The sequence below is a fragment of the Gekko japonicus genome, unplaced genomic scaffold (genome assembly GCF_001447785.1).
Source record: "Gekko japonicus isolate JY-2015 unplaced genomic scaffold, Gekko_japonicus_V1.1 scaffold451, whole genome shotgun sequence".
In the NCBI taxonomy this organism is placed as follows: Eukaryota; Metazoa; Chordata; class Lepidosauria; order Squamata; family Gekkonidae; genus Gekko; species Gekko japonicus.
The window spans coordinates 110,075-133,320 of record NW_015175983.1 but is presented as its reverse complement, the minus strand read 5'-3'; positions in this window follow the sequence as shown (position 1 = coordinate 133,320).

The window sequence follows — 23,246 nt, the reverse complement described above, 5'->3', positions numbered from 1 at the left end:
TCTTCTTCTTCTTCTTCTTCCTCCTCCTCCTCCTCCTCCTCCTCCTCCTCCTCCTCTTCCTCCAAAGCAGCCACTTTCTCCAGGCCAACTGATCTCTCTTGTGTGGAGATCAGTTATAATCCCAGGAGATCTCCAGCCACCATCTGGAGGTTGGCAGCTGCATGTGGTTGAGGTTGGCAGCTGCATGTGGCAGAGTGGGGAATCAAACCCGGTTCTCCCAGATTAGAGTCCGCGCTCCTCACCACTACACCAAACAGGCTCTCAAAAAAACCCCGAAAGCCTCTGCTCCACGACAACTTTCCTTTCTGGACTGCAGATGGCTAAACTTAACACGTTAAGCCGTGGCATCTGGAAAACACATTTGCTCCGCTGGAATTGAGACGCTCGAAAACACTGGCAGCGTTCTCCTTGGGTTGCTGCCAGTTTCCCCTGGCATCAGTCCTGGCACAGGTCCCCAAGGGGTGGGACGTTTGCCAGGAGGCGAGGTTGCAGATTTGCAGAAGCGTCTCTTTGCCGAAGGGGAAGTCTCCAGGGGACTCGCAGACTCTAAAAACTGGAGAGCTGGAAGGGGGGGGGGGAATTCTATATGAAAGAAATTTATGCGGAGGATGGGTTTGCTCAGCCATTCCTCTGCGCAGAGCTTATGTACCCTCTAAACTCTCCTTTCAGACATTCCCAGAGAAAGGAGACATGGTACGTGACGTTCGGGGACTGAATGGAACCAAGTAGGAGTCAGGGTTTTTACTTGAAACAAAATGCAACAACCTCCGTTTTGAGAAAGACCCTACCCGTTCTAACTTTCTTAATACCATTATTCAAAGATACACCATCCCAGATGACCTTCTCAGGGCCTCAGCTGAGAATTCACAACTGAGGGACTGGATACATAAGGCTGATGCACACTGATCGATCACGCTTTAATTCTGAAATCTAACGTGGCTCCCTGATATAAATATTACAACTTTGACCACCGCAGGTCGAATTATCTAGTTAATATCTCTAACTATAACCTCAGCGTGCCCTTTACAGCCTTATGATTCCAAACTATGCAAACAGCTCTTTAGGTGGGCTGTTATTCGCATACTCCAAAAGAGCAATGTCTCTGCACTTGTGGTTTGGCAGAGGTGGAGGGCCTTCCTCACGACATACTCTACAGTCCGCTATACAGCACTCCAAGAGATAATTTTTTAGTAGGAATTCTATTGGTTACGCAAGCATACCCAGAAACTGAGACGACTGCGTTCTTGCTTTCAGATAATGATGCTTATCTATCCTATAGAGTGTCCCTATTTGCTTTAGCAGCATCTAAGATTAGATCTAAGGGGCAGGCTACCTGATGGTGATTAAACCTGTTGTATCTTTCCTTTTAAACGGAGCTGCAGTGGCTCAAGTGGTTAAGACGCTGAACTGCAGGCTGTGGAAGGTCAGTAGTTCAGCAGTTTGAGATCCGGGTGCTGCATGATGGAGTGAGATCCCATCTCTAGTTCCAGCTCCTGCCAACCTAGCAGTTCAAAAGCAAGAAATTGCAAGTAGATAAATAGGTACCACTCCGGTGGGAAGGGAACAGCGTTCCGTGCGCCTCGGTGTTTAGTCATGCCGGCCACATGACCACGGAAATGTCTTTGGACAGCGCTGGCTCTTCGGCTTTGAAACGGAGATGAGCACTGCAACCCTGGATTCGACTGGCTTTCAAGCAAGGGAACCTTTACCTTTATCTTTCCTTTTATTACTGACTAGCAGTTAATTTTAACCCGGATATTAATGGTGTTTTTTAACTTTTTATGATTGCTTTGCTGTGTTCTGTAATTTGTAATGGCCAATGGGTTAATACAATAAACCTATTAATTGATTGATGGATTGATTGAAACAAAATGTGGGTACTACTAGTAGTAACTCCAGGCTTCATTCTGTCCGGCAGCCTGGAAAATCCTGCAGTTTCCTTGATGACTTCATTGAACTGTACTCCTAAGTAGCATTATGCGTTCCTTTTGTTAAGGTACACGCAAAGCTTAAACAAGTGGAAGAGAAGGCAAGGTCTCCTGCATCATTCCCAGAAGTGTTATCTAGTATCTAATGCTTCTTGTTTATCTCACTGTAATACGATTTTGTATCAGAACTACAACGAACATGAAATTGAGCAAACTCTGGAGGACGACGGAAGGTGGGAGGGCCTGGCGCGATGTGGTCCATGGGGTCGTGAAGAGTCAGACTCGACTGTGCGACTGAACAACAAAAAATTAGAACTGCAGAGTGTTACCTGGGTGTGTACGCTGTCTGTTTGGAGTCCTGTGCAAAAGACAAAATGTTCTTTTTAAAATCATACATGGGAAGGCTTTTTGACAAGGCTGCGGGGATTCCAAAACAACAATTCTTATTTATTTTGTCACATTTATATCTCTCCTTAATCTGAGCCTCTGAAGGCTCCATTTACAGGGATTGCCTCCTGTTTAACCATTGTAACAACCCTGTTAGATGGAGTGTTGACTCCCCTCAGGCCTCCTGGTTAGCTTTGCGAGAAGGGCAGATGCAAATAGTTGCCAACCTCCAGGTGGTAGCTGGAGATCTAATAAGAACCTAAGAAGAGCCCTGCTGGATCAGATCAATAGTTCATCCAGTCCAGGTATCCTGTCTCACACAGTGGCCAACCAGTTCCTCTGGGGGGCCCACAACAGGGCAGAGGGGCCGAGGCCTTCCCCTGATGTTGCCTTCTGGCTCTGAGATTCAGAGGATTAGTGACTCTGAACATGGAGGTTCCCCTCAGTCACCATGGCTAGTAGCCGCTGATAGACTCATCCTCCATGAATCTATCTAATCCCTTTTTAAAGCTGTTCATTCCTGGGGCCACCACAACATCCCCTGGCAGCGAATTCCACATTAATCACTCTATTGCCTATTCTGACAGGTGAACTCCAGGGGACAGAGATCAGTCCACCTGGAGAAAAGGGCCACTTTTGGAAGGAAGACTCTATAGCATTATACCCCATTGGAGTCCCTCCCCTCCCCAAAGCCCACCCTCCTCAGGCTCCACCCCCCAAAGTCTCCCGGTATTTCCCAACCGTAACTGGCAACCCTACAGATGTGACAGATCAATTGTGGCGCAGGTCCTTCACCGCCCTGAAGTTCCAGTGTTCTGGAGAAATCAGAACAGACAGCTTTCCGGTGTTTGGGGGATAACTGTGGCAGGCACCTATTGGCTTGCACTGATGACATTAACAACTCCCTCCCCAACCCCCAACCCCCAACCCCACCCTCGCAGTTCTTGACATCTTTTTTAAAGGGGTTCCTAATTTCCTTTTAAGCGAAGAGGGCTGCATCCCATATATTTGTGCCTACAGTTAGTTGTTGTTGTTCTTGCTGCCAAGTCACAGCTGACCTATGGCAACCCCGCAGAGCAAGAGACATTCAGGGATGGCTTACCATGGCCTACCTCCGTGTCAGGACCCTGCGTTAGCCAAATTGCCTTGAATTATTAATATCTATGGGGAATTATGATATCACGCAAGGCAATAGGCAAATAAGGGAGCAAGCACCTACGCATACAGGGGTCCCGCTTCTTCCAGACACACCAGAAATAGACTCAAAGGCTGGCTTCGGTATAAAATGGTTTCATTTACTGAAGATATTTCACAAGCATACAATAATTCAAACACACTCACAATTACACAGATCTAGGCAAATTAGAGAGAAGCGGATACCACATTCGCATTAGCAGGATGATCGTTGAGGAGCAATACTTTACCTGTCCTCTGCGGGGTGAAGAGATCCTTAGGAAAAATAAGGGAAACTATGGGGTAATAGGGTCGTGTCCTGAACCAGCAGAAACATATGGAGACTCTGGCAGCGTTACCAAGAGTCGTGGAGTTAGGGTGGGTGTAGGAGAGAGAAAAGCAAGACAGAGAGCAGGGCGGGTTGCTCCCTTTTATAAGGGGGCTTAGGGTTGCCAAATAATTTTCACTCCCCGGCGGGGGAGTCCACGTCCCGTCCGGGAGCAGTCCACCCGGAAGCTGACGTGGCTGATGTTGGGGGCATGGCTGAGTTTGTCGGGGGGAAAACCATAAGGTTTCCCCCCCAACGAGCTCGGCCACGCCCCCAACGTCGGCAATGTGGCTGCGTCACCTCTGGTGACGCAGCTTCGGGGGCGGGGTTCCCCCCGAGCCCCGATTCCGGTGGGGCGGGAATCGGGGGCTCCGAAGCGGGGGGTTACCCGCCCCCCGGGCACATTTGGCAAGCCTAAGGGGGCTTGAGGGGTGGGCTAAGCTCGTCTACCTCCTTTGGCACACCTCCTGCTGGCCAGTCCCCCAAAGCATGCTGATTGGTACTGGGTTCAAGGGGAAGGGTCTAAGGGGGTGGACAATGTTGAGATCTAGTAGAAACTGGTCTGGGCAGTGGCACCTGAAGGGATTATGACTCATGCGGCCAGAGCCATTGTTCTTGATATTCCCTGATTGTCCTATGGCTGTAGCTTCAGCTAGGTGAGAGGAAGAGAATGGGGGAAGAGAATGTTGCCTGCATGGAAGGAAGAGAACTCTTGGTCTTTGGTCTTCTGTCCTGGCATGGCAACTGTCTGGCTTTCAGTGCTACACGTGGCTAGGGAACTGGTCCAGCTTACTGCAGGTAAGAGGGTAGGTAACATACAGGAACCACAGGCACATCATCTCACAGGAAGGCTTCCCTCTTCTGGGTGTGTGTCTGCAACTGGCATCGCTTTTTGGGTCACCACACAGTTCAGTCCCTTTTGCACACTACTTTGCACAGTCCAAGTTTTATTACTTATGAACAATGTCCATAATAGCGCTATAAGCGCCTTGCAGGGCAACACCTGGTAATCCTTGGAGGCCTACCATCCAAACATCAGCCAGGGTCAACCCTGCTTCATTTCCGAGATCTCATGAGACTGCGCTAGCCTGAGGTATCCGGGCCAGGGCTCTGTGCATATAGGCCCCTTCAAAATACTCTGTAAATAAGGGAAACGCCAACTGAAGCACAGGGCAACTATTATTTAGCTGGTCATTTACTGTATTAATATCCTGCCTTTCACCCTGGTGGGGACCCGGCATGGTTTGCTTCATTCTCCTCTCCTCCCTTTTGTCCTCACAACAACCCTGTGAGGTAGGTTAGGCTGAGAGTGTGTGACTGGCCCAAAGTCACCCAGTGAGCTTCCATGGCACAAATGGGGATTCGAACCTGGGTCTCCCAGATCACAATCCAACACTGTAACCACTACACTGAGAGCCAGTTTGGTGTAGTGGTTAAGTGCATGGACTCTAATCTGGGAGAACCGGGTTTGATTCCCCGCTCCTCCACTTGCAGCTGCTGGTGTGACCTTGGGTCAGTCACAGTTCTGTCAGAGCTGTTCTCTCAAGGACAGTTCTGGGAAGAGCTCTCTCAGCCCCACCTACCTCACAGGGTGTCTGTTGTGGGGAGGGTCACTAATCTGGGAGAACCGGGTTTGATTCCCCACTCCTTCACTTGCATCTGGCTGGATGACCTCTCTCAGCCCCACCTACCTCACAGGGTGTCTGTTGTGGGGAGGGGAAGGGAAAGGAATTTGTAAGCCGCTCTGAGACACCTTTGGGTAGTGAAGGGCGGGGTATAAATCCAATCTCTCCTCCTCCTCCTCCTCCTCCTCTCCTCCTCCTCCTCCTCCTCCTCCTCCTCCTTTTCCTTCTTCTTCTTCTTCTTTTCCTCCTCCTCCTCCTTCTGCACCACCCTGGCTCTCACTTGTGTGTATATAAAACACAAACATATACATATGTAATATGCATAAAGCAAATTGTGAAGCTGAAAAGTAGTGCAGATGAAAACTCCCCCCAGGCTTCAGTTATGGCTGTTTTCACCTTTTATGTTGGAGCACCTTTATTAGCGCTCTAACAAACAGGTCTCCCTTCGAAAACTCATTACAATTCCACATGCCACAACATATATCCAGTTTTAGTTTTCCCTCTTATCTGGCTATCCACAATCAGGATTTTAATTTTCTCCCTTAATTGGTGTGCCGCTAATGCCAGGGGAAAAAAATTCACACAGACCCCTTTCCCCTTTTCAAGAAGCCCGAACCAAAGTATTAAAAGTTACTAAATATGTACAATGTCAGAGTGGCGAGTCATGTGGTTTTAATTAAGTTTTAACTAATTCCCTTTATCTTGTCACAGTAATTACAGCTATCCAAGTTGTGTCACATTAAATATGGGGAAACAGCTTTTTGGCATCACAGGCCGAGGAACGGAGTCATTACGACCTGTCTTGCTAAATTAAACCAGAGAGACTGATCAACGGTGCGTTTTGCCACTTCCTTTGATAAATTACATTAAAGGTGAAAGGGAGAGCTAATAGGCCAACACATCAGCCCTGCAAACAAATTCGACAAGGAGTGTTTGCCTCGGGCATTGATAGTGACAATTAAAACGACCCATGGGACATACAGGAATGCGGAAGAACTGATAATGCTTGTACAAATGGGTAGTACGGGGCTTCAGTGGTGGTGATCACCCACAGCTCGTGCCATTCAGGTGACAGGTTCAAATGCTGCTCCCCCCCCCCCCCCGTGCTCGGAGCTAAATTCGGCTGTTAGCATCTCCAGCTAAAGGGCTCACAGGTTGCAGGACAGAGCGACACCTGTGGTTGAGATGGTGGGAAGCAGGTGTCAATCAGAGAAGACCCTGCGGGACCAAGGTTCTGACTTGATCCAAGGAAACCTGGTAGGACGCTGATTTTTTTACACAGTTTGTATAAGGAAATTTTGTGTAGCCATTTCACATATACCACAAGGAACAAGTGGGGAATACTGTATTTAATCAAATGTGACACTAGGGTTTTTTTAAATAAGTGTGCTATCAAAAGTACTGGTGCCGTAGAAGAGTCCCTTGGACTGCAAGGAGATCAAATCAGTCAATCCTAAAGGAAATCAACCCTAACTGTTCCCTGGAAGGCCAGATACTGAAGCTGAAGCTCAAATACTTTGGCCACCAAATGAGAAGGGAGCCCTCACTGGAGAAGACCCTGTTGCTGGGAAAGATTGAAGGTCAAAGAAGAAGGGGATGGCAAAGGATGAGATAGACAGTGTTATCAAGGCAACGAACATGAAATTAAGCAAACTCCGGAGCATGACGGAAGACAGGAGGGCCTGGCATGATGTGGTCCATGGGGTTGCAAAGAGTCAGATTTGGCTGTGTGACTGAACAACAACAACATCAAAAGTACATTAGAATCCTCAAAAATCAGCAAACATTTTAATACAAAATTGATATGAGTAATAACTTCTCAGAAAAACCGAATGAAAATAAGCATATGTTTAAGGGAAGTATCCTCTAAGTTGCAATGCCATCAATTAGACACTTTACTCAGTCCTTTGCTAAAGAGTCACTGTGGTGTCCAGTATATCCTAAACATAATTTCTTTGTGGAATAAGTTTCAACAAGATCCAAAGATACAAAGTAGCTATAGACTTTAAGGCCATATCCCATTGCTTTGGCAAAATAGGGTGATCTAACTCCTTATTCCATTCATTTCTAAGACTCTGCATATCATAATAGAGGAGAAGAGGAGGAGGAGGAGGAGGAGATTGGATGTATACCCCACCCTTCACTACCCAAAGGAGTCTCAGAGCGGCTTACAATCTCCTTTCCCTTCCCCTCCCCTGAACAGACACCCTGTGAGCAATGCTCCCTCTAAGCTGTGGAGTCTTGCAAGCAAAAATCCTACTTTGTGAGCTCCTGGCATTAAAGTTGTTAGTGAGCAATTTGGCTACTGCATAAATAAGTTTGCTCTGGAGCCCTCCTTCCTGAGCTAAGACACACGTGTGAGCCGGAGGCTAAAAAACTGTGAGCTAGTTCACACTAACTCATCTTAGAGGGAACACTGCCTGTGAGGTAGGTGGGGCTGAGAGAGCTCTTTCTAGAACTACCCGTGAGAGAACAGCTCTGAAAGAACCTGTAACTAACTCAAGGTCACACCAGTGGCTGCATATAGAGGAGTGGTGAATCAAACCCGGTCCTCTCAGATTAGAGTTTGCATTCCTAACCACTACACCAAACTAACACCACACCAAACTAACATAAAATATTTATAAATGAATATTGTAGGTTTCATTTTCACCCTTGATTAGAGTTTCCAGGAGCAAAGGAGATTCTGAGACGTTTAATGCCACAGGGCCACATTTAAATACTAACCAATGTTGCAACTGTTAAGTATTGCCATCAAGGAAAAGTGACTAGTCCTATTTTTTTGTATAAATATTTTTATTGTTATTGTTATTACCCTTCTGGTTATACATTTTCATATTCCGTTGTGCTTTTACAGTTTTCCCCTCTCCTCCCCACCTCCCTCCAGTCTGTTGTTTTTAGTCCTTTTCTCTCAGCCAGGGGCATAATGTTTGGAGCTTCCACTGGACATCGTTTCTTCGTTCTTCTTCCATCCAACTCCAGTATATGGTCCATTTCTCCTGGATTGTCGCTGTTCTGTCTTCCCACGGCATGTCTTGGTTAATTATGGAGATTATATCTGATTGAATAATTTCAAACAAATAGTTGCCAATTTCTCTCTGTCCATTTACTTGCATCTTTCCAACCTGCCACTACAACCGCTTTACCTGCTAGAACCATTGCTTTCAGTAATTCTTGGTGCTTTCTCTCTATTGTCTCAAATCTTATTGTACTTATCAACATTAAATCTAAATCTATGTTTATATTTACTGCAAATAATCTATTCATTTTTCTTACAATATTTCTCCAAAAAAATTTAACTTCTGGGCATTTCCACCACATATGTGAATACCACCCTTTTACATTTTTGCAATGCCAACAGTTAGGGCTCAGTCCTGGAAACATATTTGCCAGCGTGGCTGGGGTTCTATACCATTTGGTAAAAGTTTTTTAATTCTAGTTCTTTAAACTTGTATATTTTAATTTTTGTAATTCCGTTCATAAGTGTTATAGCTTTTTGTTCTGTTATTTGCGTTTCTGTCTCCCGTTTTCTTTGTAACTGAGTAATTATTTGTTTCTTATCTGAGATCATTTTCTTATATATTGCACCTGCTAACCCTCTTTTATTTTGTTTCATTCTTTTATATATCTCTTCTATTGGTTCTTCTATACCTATATTCCTATCCTCCATTAGCTTCTTAACTTTCTTGTATAAACCAGCTATTTTTAACCAATATTGTACACCTATCTCCCCTTCTAATGCTTGGAGTGACTTCAGAGTTCCTCCATTACACATATCTTTTATTCTTCTCAATCCTTTTTTTCTAAGCAGTTCCCACCATCTATGGTCTATACTATCCTTTTCTAAAGTTTCTAATGGTGCCCATCTAGATATACCTTTTAACCACTTTGGTTGCCATTTCAATGTATTTCTCCTAGGACCCATCTCTAATTTGTCTTCTCTTTCCCCTTTATTTGTAAATATACCATATTTCCCTATTCCTTTATTTGCTTTATTTTCAAATTTGACCCATTTCTGATTCTCATCTTCCTCTATTTCTAAAAGTGTTTTGAACTGGAAGGCTTCATAATAACTTACTATGTCTGGTACACCCCACCCTAGTTCTGAATTATGACTATAAATTATTATTTTTTTGAGATTCTGGTCTTTATACTACCAAATATCCATTCCCTTATTGTTGCATTCCATTTCTCCAGTTTTTGTTTGGTAACCTCTAATGGTAATACTTGAAATAAATATGTTAATTTAGGTATCCAGAACATTTTTACACTCCTAATTCTGGATGTTATATTTAAGGACTCTCTTTTCCATCTTTTTCTATCTCTTGTTATTTTTCTCCAAACATTATTATAGTTTTTCTCTACAATCTTATTGATATTCTGATATATTTCTACTCCTAAATATCTAAATCTCTTGACTCCCAATCCTATTTTGGTTAATATGTTAATTTCTTTCCTTTCCTCTCGATTCACATTCTGATTTCATCATATTAATTTGTTAAACCTGACATTGTTTCAAAATCCTCTAGTATCACCTTTGTCTCTTTAATTCCTTCCTTTGGGTTGGACATTATTATTATTATATCATCTGCAAACAGATTAATCTTCATCTCGTCTCTGCCAATTTTACAACCTTCTATCCTTCCTGAATTTTTAATTCTTTCCGCTAATTGTTAAATCGCCATTATGAACCAAAAGGGTGAAAGTGGGCATCCTTGTCTTACTCCCCTTGTAATTGGAAATTGTGCAGTATGTTCACCATTTATTCGAACTACCGCTGAGCCTTCTCTATATATTTCCTGTATGGTTTTTATAAATCCCTGGCCAATGCCATATTTTGACATTATATTCCACAAGAATTCATGAGATAATGTATCAAATGCTTTGTATACATCTAGTTTAAGCAAACCTATTTTCCCCAATCAGCAGAGATTTAATACATTTAATATGTTTCTAATTGGGTGAGCTATACTATTTTTAACAAAACCATACTGAAAATCTTTTATTACTTTGGGAGTGATATTTTTGAGTCTATTTGCCATTATTTTAGCAAAGATTTTATAATCTTAATAGGCTTATTGGCCTATAGGAACCCACTTCCTGAAGGTCTCTCTGTAGCTTTAATAATATTGTTATTTCTGCTTTCCTCCAAGTGTTAGGTGCATTTCCTCCCTTTAGTATAGTATTAAAGACTGTACATAGTTCCGGTACTAGAATTTCTCTCATTTCCTTATAGAATTCCGCTGTAAATCCGTCCATACCCAGTGATTTACCTGATTTTAAACCTTTTATTACTTGTTCTATTTCTTGCATTGTTATTTCCCCTTCAAGACTTTCCTTTTCTGTTTCTGTAAGTTTAGTTTCTATTAATTCCTCAAATTCCACAGTATTCTTTTTTTTTTGTATAGGGTTTTATAGAAATCCATAAAGGCTTCCTTAATCTCTTCTGGATTCTGTGTTATATTCATGTTTACTCTAATGGTTCTCACTCTTTGCTTATCTCTTTTACTCTTTAAATAGTTTGCTTAATCTTTTAACTGAATTTAATGAATTTCTCTGGAATTCATCTCTTACCATGACTTGTTTTTTCCATAGTGCCCTAGAGTCTAATGAGTCTAATTGTTTCTTCAATTCTGTAATTAATCTGTTTCTATTATGACAAAATTTCTGTAATTGCTATTTTTGTAAATTCTCAAGTTCTTGTATCTTATCATTTATTACAGAGTACCATCTTTTTAAAAATTCTTTCTCTTTCATTATACACTGTCCCTTGATTACAGCTTTGGTTGCACCCCAAAGCATATCTGTAGTTACTGTTGCTCTGTTCTCCTGAAAGTATAGTTTTATCTGGTTTTCCATATATTGTTTATCCTTTCCTTTAGACATGATCATATTATTGTATCTCCATGTTTTTCTTTACTTTGTCCCAGTTAACATCTATTTCTATGCTAATGGGGGCATGGTCTGAAATCCATATTGGGTATGTAACTATATTTTTTGGCTCCCATTTACCAAATTCTTGAAGTATTATAATGTCTAAACGTGAACCTGTTTTATGTCTGTTTGAAAAGTATGTCGGTTGTGGCATCAATCCCAAAGCTTCATATGCTTCTATTAGCTTCCATTTTCCCCACCACATCACATTATTTTTAGTAACATCCATATTACAATCCCCTGCTATTAATACTTCTCCTTCTGCAAATTTCTGTATTTTTAAAAAAGATTTTAATTAAGAATCTTTTTTGTCCTTTGTTAGGGGCATATATATTTACTAATGTTATTAATTTGCCTTCAAATAAACATTTAACAGATATCTTCCCTCCTCATTTGCTATTATTTCTCTTATCTTAATATCGTACTTCTTATGTACTAATATTGCCACTCCCCTCGCCTTAAAGGCACTTCTAGCTTCAGCCAACACCACCCACGCTGGGTCTTTAAGCAATGGTTTATTATCTCTCTTCGCTTTATGTGTTTCCTGCAGGTACATAATATCTATGTTCTGTTGTTTTGTAAATCTGGAGAGTCTATATCTCTTTAAGTCAGAGCTCAGTGTATTCACCTTCAAACTTTCAACCATACTCTTTTACTCTAAGCTTTCCTCCTCCCCCATGCTGAGAGTTAATTTTTATTCTGTTTACCCTGTTTACCCTTCTCCCCTTCCCTCCCCCCTCCCATTTTTCCAACCACCTTCCCCCTTGTGTAGAGCTCTTGTTTAAGGAGGAATAAATCGTCCTCTTTCTACACTTTCAGGTGTGCACACCTCCCCCCTCCGATACATTTAACTCTTTCACATTACTCATGACCTTTTATTTAATGGATACTTCCCTTAATTTTCTGCCTCTATGAGAGTGTCCTTTGCCTCTTGTCCTGGTGCGTGGAGGGCCCTGCTTCCTCGACCTCTGTTTCTGCCATTTTTTCCATTACTGTTTGATCTTCCAGGTTCCTTGTATCAAGTCCCAACTTCTCCAGTAGTTTTGCTGCTTCTTGTGGGTCTCTCGCAATTAGTCTCTTTCTCTCTTTGAAGATGACTATAGAGGCTGGGTATGCCCAGCTGAATTGTATTTTGCTGTTGTAAAGTTGCTGAGCATATGGCTTCATTAATCTCTTTTGACTCAATGTGTCCTGGCAGAAGTCTTGCCTGACATAAGCCTTCTTCCCTTTATAATTCAGTCCTTTAATTTTTTTTAAGGTTGAAAATATCTGTTGTTGTTTCTTTTCTCTTGCAAATTTTACTATAACTGGGCATGGTTCTCCCCCCCCCCCTTAGTCTGCAGCCTATGTACCCTTTCTATTTGGTCTCCTTCTAGTTCTATCCCTTGTTCAGATATCCATTCCACAGTACATTGCTCAAAATTCTTTTGCCCAACATCTTCTGAAATCCCATATATAATCAAATTTGCACATCTGCTTCTATCTGACAGTTCTGCATTCTGTTTCTTCAATTGGGTGATTTGTTCCTTGTTATCTTGAGCCATGTTTTTTGCTTGCACCACTATTGCCTTGACTCCTTTGATCTCTGCCCCTATCTGTTTCACCTCCTGTTTAACTTCACCAATCTCTTTTGTTATTTTTTCCTGTGAGGTTAACATTAAAGCCTGAAACTGGGCAATTTGCTCCGACAGTGCTTTTACTGTGGTTGCCATTTTCAGTTAATTTGCTGACTGCAGCCTCTCTATCTATAAACATTGATAACCATCTTCTTACCCTGCTGAGCCACGAATTCCTTGGCTCTCCTTGTTCCCTGTTGCCTTAGACACTACTCAGCCTGTTCTCTGGCAGTTTGGTGAGATATACCCACTGTGCCACCAGGGGAGTGGTGGCACAGTGGGTATATCCCACTGTCCTGACATCCGAACTGTGTTAGTTCGAGCCCGTGCTGGTGTGAGCAGCCAGCCTGTTGTCCCCAGCTCATTGTCCACCCAGCGATTCGAAAGCTTCGGCGAGTAGATAAAATGGGAACCACTCCTTAGAGAGGGTGGGCACACCAATCTCCCTTGTGGGAGGGTGTTAGTTGACGGTCAGGACGTCCTGGTCGAGGTTCAGAAAAGGTGGAAGAACTTCTCGGCTACAAAAATCCCTACAGTGGATGTTTCCGGCCAGGCGGTGGCAGTGTGGCGAGAAGCAGCCATTCGGAAAATGACTGAGCCAAGCCAGAAGACATTTACACCGTGCAGTGTGCGCAATTAAATGAATATATGTTGTCTTCCCTATCCCCTATGAACATTGTTAGTCCCCTGTCTAAAATATGTAACTGTACATCACTTTGAGCCCACTGGGGAAAGCGATTAATAAATTGAAAGTATTATTGTTATTATTTATTATTATCGCCTTTTAGGTCATAAATCTTTCATCTGTTTGGAGCAGAGGAGCAACGGCGTCTGCTTTTCAGAGCATGCGCACACCTCTCTCGTGACAAGTCCTATCTAGACTGCAGCTGAGAAAAAGACATCCTCATGCTCTATCAAGTGATCCAATGTAAAAATCCCCTTATCCGCCCATACCTTCCACAAAAATGATTGCTTCCCAATTTTTATATCTGGATTGCCCCGGAATGTTAATTTAGAATGTGAAAGGGATTGAATTGATAATGCCGTGCCATTATACACCACTGTTTTCTAGTGGTAGAAACTGAGGGAGGAATGGGATCCATTCTAGCATGTGGACCCTGGCAGAATGCACTCCACTTAGAGAGGAGGTCCAGACAAGAGACCTCCAAAAGATCCCAAGATGGACGGTCCAACTGCGAGGAGCTATCCCAATAATTAGTACAAGTTTACCTGATGATATAAACGAAGAAGAAGAGGAGGAGGAGGAGGAGGAGGAGGAAATTGGATTTATAACCTACCCTTCACTCACAGTCTCAGAGTGGCTTACAATCTCCTTCCATTCCTCTCCCCTGTGTGGTAGGCGGGGCTGAGAGAGCTCTTTGAGAACTGCTCTTGGTAGAACAGCTCTGAGAGAACTGTGGCTTGCCCAAGGTCACCCAGCTGGCTGCATGTGGAGGAGTGGGGAATCAAACCCGGTTCTCCCAGATTAGATTCCACCACTCTTAACCACTACACCAAAGATGAGGGAAACCAAATGCTTAACTGAATGGAAGTTGCATTCTCTTTAAAGAAATCCAAGGCAATGAGGAACCCCACATAATTTTCCGAAACAAAATATTAATTTTTTGAATGTATTTGCAAGGTATATAGAAAGGAATTGCACGTAAAATATAAACAGTCCAGGATATAATATTCATTTTGAGTGTATTTACTTTGCCCCATAGAGACAAATTTAAATTTGACCATCTGTCCAAATCCAAAGATATATCAGCAATTAGCTTGTTAAAATTTAGCATAATCTCATGCTAATCTAGGAATCAATATTCCAAGAACAGTAATGACATCTGGGCACCACTGAAAATGTCCGTAGTCAAATACACTCCATGATATATTGTCTCCCTGTGGCACCAACTCAGGTTTTTTGTCCAATTAATCGAACATCCAGTCAAGTCCCCAAAGGTATTAATCGTATTCATTAATGCAGAAATGGAAGACTGACATTCTGAAATAAATACTAAATGAACATCTGCATAAAGAATAATTTTAGATTCAAAACAGTTATGCATAAAGCTATGAATATTATTATTTTGTCCAATGGTCCCAAATCCCTTCATTTTTAGCATGGAAGCTCCTATCACCATTCTGAACTTGATGACCAATTTTCAGATGCCTAGCTTTCTTCTGGGTTGACTTACGTCTGCCACGGTTAAACAGTTGCCTCCAAAGCAGAATGTGGGGTGGGGTTTCTGGAGATTATGTGGACCAGCATCTTTCCATGTCCTTTGTATTTGGTATTTCAACTCCCACATTCATCCCACAATCATTCTGAAGGCCGTGGTCACTGTGGAGACACCTTGTTTTATTTCTGGAGGAGTTAAACCTACCACAGAGCTGCAAAGAGAATTGTGGGGCTTGTGGCAATAATCGAGGCCATGGTGCTTTGATTATGTTCATTTTGGGCACTGCAACTCCCAACTTCATTCTGAAACCAGTGGCCAATGTGGAGGTTCCTAGCATGATCTTTGGATGAGTTATACCTGCCAGGATAAACTGTGCCTTCCAATGGAAAATGTTTGTGGGGTGTGTGTCAGAGATTGCGTGGGCCAGGACACTCCAGTTCCCCTCATGACTGGCACTGCACCTCCCACAATCATCATGCATGCCACAGCTGGACAGACTTTTTTATGGAATGTTGCCGGATGACTTTCAGCCAGTCCCACCCTTTCAGCCAGACCTACCTCACAGGTCTGTTGTGAGCAGGGGTCATTTCATAGAAAAAGAGGTGCAGGAGCTCATTAGCAAAACTCATTAGCATAACTTATTTGCATATACCACACCCCCTGGCATCACCAGAAGTGTGTCAGAAGGCAACCTCCAAAGTGTCCAGAAGGCTCCACTAGACTGTTTTGGATTGCTAGCCATTTGGGGGGGGGGATGTGCAGATCAGCCCAAAATCGCATTTGCCTTTTTAGCTACTACATCACACTGCTGACTCATGTTCAGTGTATGGTCTACTAAGACCCCTAGATCCTTTTTGTACATGCTACTGCTAAAACAAGTCTCCCCCATCCTATAACACAAGCCTCAGGTTCCAAACAGAAATTATGAAGGAGAGGCAGAAGAGGGCAACCCAGTCTAGTACCTCTCTCAAGAGGAAACGGTTCGGAAAATATGCCATTAGTCAGCATCCTGGGCCGGGGAGTTAAAGAAAGAATTCTAATCCACTTCAAAAATTAGTGAGGAAAACTGAATTTAGTCATTGTAACAAAGATAAATTCCCAATATATTTTGTCCAAAGCTTTTTCAGCATCAAGTGAGAGAATGACAACTTGATCGGATCTGCCACTGTGTAATGCAATCAGATCAGTAGCCAGCCTCAGCTTATCAGAGCCTTGCCTATCTTGTATAAAACCTACCTGGTCTATGTGTACCAAAGTTGTAACAACATGTAACAAAGGTCCCATTCACACTAGCTGATTTGGGCCGGGAGCGGGACAGTTCGGAGCCGGATCAAACTGGCGCGATCACACCACAACATCTGGGAAGCGTATTGCTTCCGTGGCCGAACTGCCCCTTCCCCGCCCAAAGCCGCCTCAAACCGAACCACCTACCTGGGTGGTTCAAACGGAAGAGGCGCTTCTTCCCGGGCGTTTGATCGCCGGCGCGATTTTGCGCCAGCACAACCCCGGCCCGGAGCCGAACTGCGCATGCTCGGACATGCGCAGTTCGGCCAGCCCCCGGTTAGGGCCGTGTTTTCTCCCCGGCGTTTGATCGCGCTGGGGAGAAATGGCGGCGCGGCCGGGGGATCCGTGGGATCCCGCCGCGCCGTGTCAACGTTGGCGCGGCTTTTAAAAGCCGCGCCTTCAAGCGCCTTTTCCCCTGCTGTGTGGCAGGGGGCAAAGTTGTAACAACTGAGAGCCAGTTTGGTGTAGTGGTTAGGAGCACAGACTCTAATCTGGGAGAACTGGGTTTGATTCCCCACTCCTCACATGCAGCTGTTGGTGTGACCTTGGGTCAGTCATAAGTTGTTTCAGAGCTGTTCTCTCAAGGACAGTTCTTGGGAGAGCTCTCTCAGCCCCACCTACCTCACAGGGTGTCTGTTGTGGGGAGGGGGAGGGAAGGAGATTGTAAACCGCTCTGAGACTCTGAGTGGAGGATTATAAATCCAATTTCCTCCTCCTCCTCCATTTATATCATCAGGTAAACTTAGGAGCTGCGGTGGCTCAAGTGGTTAAGTCGCTGAACTGCAGGCTGTGGAAGGTCGGTAGTTCAGCAGTTCGATACCCGAGTGTGCCGCATGACAGAGTGAGCTCCCGTCTCTAGTTCCAGCTCCTGCCAACCTAGCAGTTCGAAAGCAAGAAATTGCAAGTAGATAAATAGGTACCACTTTGGTGGGAAGGTAGCAGCGTTCCGTGCGCCTTGGTGTTTAGTCATGCTGGCCATATGACCACGGAAACGTCTTCGGACAGCGCTGGCTCTTCGGCTTTGAAACGGAGATGAGCACCGCAACCCTAGAGTTGGATTCGACTGGCTTTCGAGCAAGGGAACCTATACCTATATAAACTTATACTAATTATTGGGATAGCTCCTTGCAATTGGACCATCCATCCTGGGCTCTTTTGGAGGCCTCTTGTCCAGGGCTCCTCTCTACGTGGAGTGCATTCCACCAGGGTCTACTTATGCTAGAATGGATCCCATTCCTTCCACAATTTCTACCACTAGAAAACAATGGTGTATGTTCTCAAAAGAGCTCTCTCAGCCCCACCTACCTCACAGGGTGTCTGTTGTGGGGAGGGGAAGGGAAAGGAGACTGTAAGCCGCTCTGAGACTCCTTTGGGTAGTGAAGGGCGGGGTATAAATCCAATCTCTTTTCTTATTCTTCTCTCTTTTGGAGTCTGTTAGCAAGAATAGCAGTTAATAGCATCTATATTCATCAAGGACAGGCATGTCAGTTCTCCTCCCCCTCCTCCTTGAGAGATGAAGGAAGCTGCTGTGCTGCTGATCATCATTTGCAACACCTCCAGGATCAGTTGCAACAAGGTAGTTATGGAGACCATGACTAATAGTAGCCTCTCACACAGTCACACAAAACCACTGTAACCATACAAGCCTACTACTCACCAACTTCAACCCACAAAGATAAGGGGCTTGCCTCCCTGACCTTTATACCTGACCCAGCTCTGTGCCAGTCACTTCCCAGCCAATCACCTCTTGGCATGGATGGGTGTACATCAGGCTGGGTTAGCAACATCTGTCTCACCAATCAGTGATGCCCTGATCTCCCGCTTGAAGCCTGTATCCAATGGGGTACTTGTTTCCAAGTGGCAAATGTAGCCATCTCATGTACCCCAGTGGAGTCCAGGCATTCCAATGGGGTTGCTATAGTGCTGTTTTGCTGTTGCGTTATAGTGCTATAGCGCTCTAAAACGAACGTTAAAAAAAAGACGGAGATCACCCGCGCGGGCGAAAAAGGGTGGGAAATCACGCTTCAGAAACGGTACAAGAAATTGAAGACTGCTTGGAAGCAGTTTACAGGTAAAACGCTTCCGCCACTTTTCCTGAATGGGACAGAAGCGTTTCTGTCTGAAAGTGAAAATAAATTCCGGTAGGGAACCGTTACTAAAACGGTTCTGTCTGAAATGTCAGACCAGAAACCGTTAGGGAACCGTTCCTGTACTGGAATATATGGGCTTCCCCCTCATAGAAGTAACACCAAAAAAAGATGTCCACCCCATCATACGGAATTGGAATGCTAAAGTAGGAAGTCAAAAGGTAACCAGAATAACAGACATGTTTGGCCTTGGAGAACAAAATGAAGCAGGGCAAAGGCTAACAGAGTTTTGTCAAGAGAACACGCTGGTCATAGAGAACACTCTCTTCCAACAACCTAAGAGGCGACTCTACACATGGACATTACTAGATGGGCAACACTGAAATCAGATTGATTATATCATTTGCAGTCAAAGATGGATAAGCTCTATCCAGTCAGTAAAAACAAGACCTGGAGCTGACTGTGGCTCAGATCATGAGCTACTCATTGCAAAATTCAGACTTAAACTGAAGAAAGTTGGGAAAGGCACTAGGCCATTCAGATTTGACCTAGATCACATCCCTGATGAATATACAGTGGAGGTGAAGAATAGGTTTAAGGGACTAGATTTGATAGATAGAGTGCCTGAAGAACTATGGATGGAGGTTCATGACATTGTACAGGAGGCAGCAATCATCACCATCCCAAAGAAAAAGAAATGCAAGAAAGCAAAGTGGCTGTCTGATGAGGCTTTACAAATAGCACAGGAAAGAAGGAAAACAAAAGGCAAAGGTGAAAAGGCGAAAAGGAAAGATTTACCCAACTGAATGCAGATTTCCAGAGAACAGCAAGGAGAGATAAGGAGGCTTTCCTGAATGAATAATGCAAAGTAATAGAGGAAAACAATAGAATGGGAAGGACTAGAGATCTCTTCAAGAAAATTTGACAAAAACGGTAGGGACCTAACAGAAGCAGAAGAGATTAGGAAAAGATGGCAAGAATACACAGAAGAACTATACAAGAAGGACCTCAATGTCCTTGACAACCACGATGGTGTAATCACTGACTTCCAGCCAGACATCCTGGAATGCGAAGTCAAATGGGCCTTAGAAAGCATTACTAACATAAAAGCTAGTGGTGATGATGGTATCCCAGCTGAGCTATTCAAAGTCGTAAAAGATGATGCTGTTAAAGTGCTGCACTCAATTTGCCAGCAAATTTGGAAAACGCAACAGTGGCCACAGGATTGGAAAAGGTCAGTATACATTCCAAACCCAAAGAAGGGCAATGCCAAGGAATGTTTAAACTTTCGCACAATTGCACTCATTTCACACGCTAGCAAGGTCCTACAAGCTAGGCTTCAGCAGTACATGGATAGAGAACTGCCAGAAGTACAAGCTGGGTTTCGAAGAGGTAGATCAAATTGCCGACATTCACTGGATTATGGAGAAAGCAAGGGAGTACCAAAAAAAGATATACTTCTGCTTCATTGACTGTGCTAAAGCCTTTGACTGTGTGGATCACAACAAGCTATGGCAAGTCCTTAAAGAGATGGGAGTACCAGACCATCTCACATGTCTCCTGAAAAACCTGTGTAAGGGCCAAGAAACTATAGTTAGAACTGGATATGGAACAACTGATTGGTTTAGCATAGGAAAAGGAGTACAACAAGAATGTATATTGTCACCCTGCTTATTTAATTTATATGCAGAGTACATCATGCAAAATGCCAGCCTGGATGAATCACAAACCGGAATTAAGATTGCCGGGAAAAACACCAACAACCTCATATATGTAGACGGTACCACTCTAATGGCAGAAAGTGAAGAAGACCTAAAGAGCCTCTTGCTGAGGGTCAAAGAAGAGAGTGCAAAGGTTGGCTTGAGGCTCAACATCAAAAAAACTAAGATCATGACATCCGGCCCCATTACTCCTTTGCAAATAGAAGGAGAAGTCGTGTAAGCAGTGACAGACTTCACATTCCTGGGATCCAAGATCGCTGTAGACGGTGACTGCAGTCATGAAATTAAAAGACTCCTGCTCCTTGGGAGGAAAGCGATGGCAAACCTAGACAGCATATTAAAAAGTAGAGACATCACCCTGCCAACAAAAGTCCGCATGGTCAAAGCAATGGTATTCCCAGTAGTACTGAATGGCTGCGAGAGTTGGACTACAAGGAAGGCCAAGTGCCGAAGAACAGATGCTTTTGAATTATGGTGCTGGAGAAGACTCCTGAGAGTCCCCTGGACTGCAAGGAGATTGAATCAGTCAATCCTAAAAGAAATCAACCCTGACTTTTCCCTGGAAGGCCAGATACTGAAGCTGAAACTCAAATACACTGGCCACCCAATGAGAAGGGAGCACTCACTGGAGAAGACCCTGATGCTGGGAAAGACTGAAGGTCAAAGAAGACGGGGACGGCAAAGGATGAGATGGTCAGACAGTGTCATCGATGCAACAAACATGAAATTAAGCAGACTCCGTAAACAAACGTAACGACAAACCGACTCAATATAAAGGACTTCGACCTCCAACCATTTTTGCCGCAGAACTGTGTCCGGTAAGCCCATATCTTGCAAAAAATAAATCTGCAAAGGTTTTATACCATTTGATAGGTAACCTGTCTGGTCCTGGAGATTTCCTGTTATTCATATTCATTACCACTGCCTTGATTTCGTCCATGCATAAAGGTTTGGCAAGAATCTGTTGCTGAATAATGTCTAAACATGGAAGATCATGGCCCAGCCCGACAAAGTCTCATTAATGTCGGATCTGGCCCTCATAACAAATGAGTTTGACACCCCTGCTCTATGGTATTCCATAGATTCTGTGTGAATTCGCTCTTCAAATTCTCACCTCCACAGGCCCCACCCCTAAGTCTCCAGGAACAGAGTTGTTGACCCTAAGGTCTGGAGATGTTAAAAATATTTACCTCCAGGAATCCTTTTGGCAGCAAACAATATACATTGCAAAGAATTTGGGGTTAGAGGGTGGAGTTAAATTGGGGCACTGGCCAGAATTGAGGTTGACTTCAAATCATTCATTCATTTATGTATTGCCTTACCTCAAGAGGCACTTCAGTTAATACAATAGCCACTGTTTTTCTAATGTTTTGTATGGATTTTAATTCTGTTTTTTAACTCATGTTTTTAAATTGTTTTAATGATATGTGTTTTTTTGGGGAGGGGGTTGATTTTAATGCATTGCACCCTATATTGTAAGCCGCCCTGAGCCCGCGTGCGGGGAGGGCGGGGTATAAATAAAATTAAATAAATGAATAAATAAATAATGGTGTTGCAATGTAATTTTATTGTGTATGGCTTGAATTGTTACCAGCCTTGGTAGCCTTTGTAAGGACAGAAAGGATGGGTACAAATTCTGTACATAGTGGGAGTTCATTTCCTTCCTGTTGGTTGGGCTGCTGTCCCTTTGTTTACCCACAATACCACTCTTGGGTTCCTTTCTTCCTTCAGCTGACTCCTTCTCGCTTTCTGTTTAACTACCATGGGGGCAAGACAGGTTCTCCACAATCTCTCTCCATCCTAGTGTGGATATAGAGATAGCGTGCCTATTCTTCCTTTCCTATAAAGGATCTTCTATCTCTTTTCTCAAGCAACAAATCTTCATGGTGAACTTTATTCTGTAAGCAGCATTCCCATTCTGCAGCACAAAACAAGCTCTACGCTAACAATTTCAACTAGACGTTTGATCAGGGAAGTCACAGTGGAGGGGGAGCTGACCTTCAGGAAAGCATGTCTGCCGCTGCTGAGCTTCTCACTGAAAAATCGCCACTAAACTCTGAATCACAGTTTGTAAGTCACTGATCTACCCTGGGTCGGGTTGTAGGCTCTGGGTTGGGAAATACCTGGAGATTTTTTGGGGTGTGTGTGGAGCCTAGAGAGGGCAGGGCTTCAGATGGGGAGGGACCTCAGCAGGCCCATAGCCACAGTGGGGCATGTTGGGACCATGCTCCCTTAATTAAAAGCCCCCCCCAACAGCCATGCCAGTAACCTTATTTTTTAGGAGAGACCCCTGCTGCCTGCTGCTGACAGTGGCCAGGGTGAGAGCACAGCGGTTTGTCCTTGGGCTTCCCTCTCCCTCCCACAGTGAAATGGGGGGGCCACCATGGAACCCAGGAAAAGAGAAGAAGAAGAAGAAGAAGAAGAAGAAGAAGAAGAAGAAGAAGAAGAAGAAGAAGAAGAAGAAGAAGAAGAAGAAGAAGAAGAAGAAGAAGAGATTGGATTTATACCCTGCCCTTCACTACCCAAAGGTGTCTCAGAGTGGCTTACAAACTCCTTCCCCTCCCCACAACAGACACCCTGGGAGGTAGGTGGGGCTGAGAGAGCTCTTGACAGAAACTGCCCTTTCCAGAATAGCTCTTATCAGAATTATGGCTTGCCCAAGGTCATCCAGCAAGGTGCAAGTGGAGGAGTGGGGAATCAAACCTGGTTGTCCCAGATTAGAGTCCGCGCACTTAACCACTACACCAAACTGGCTCTCAGAGGGCATTTAATTGCCTTCAGAAAGCATCTAAATGCCTTTTGAGTCCCCTTCCACAGGGCAAGAAAGCTTAGAAGGGCACTCAAAAGTGGCACCTCCAGAACATCTCCAACGATCCCCCTTTCTGCTAGCCCAGTCCTGCTGTATGCCACCTCGGTCACGGTGAGTCTTTCAAAACCATTCCCATGAGCCTTTGGGCCTGGACCTCAGCATGATACGCTGCCA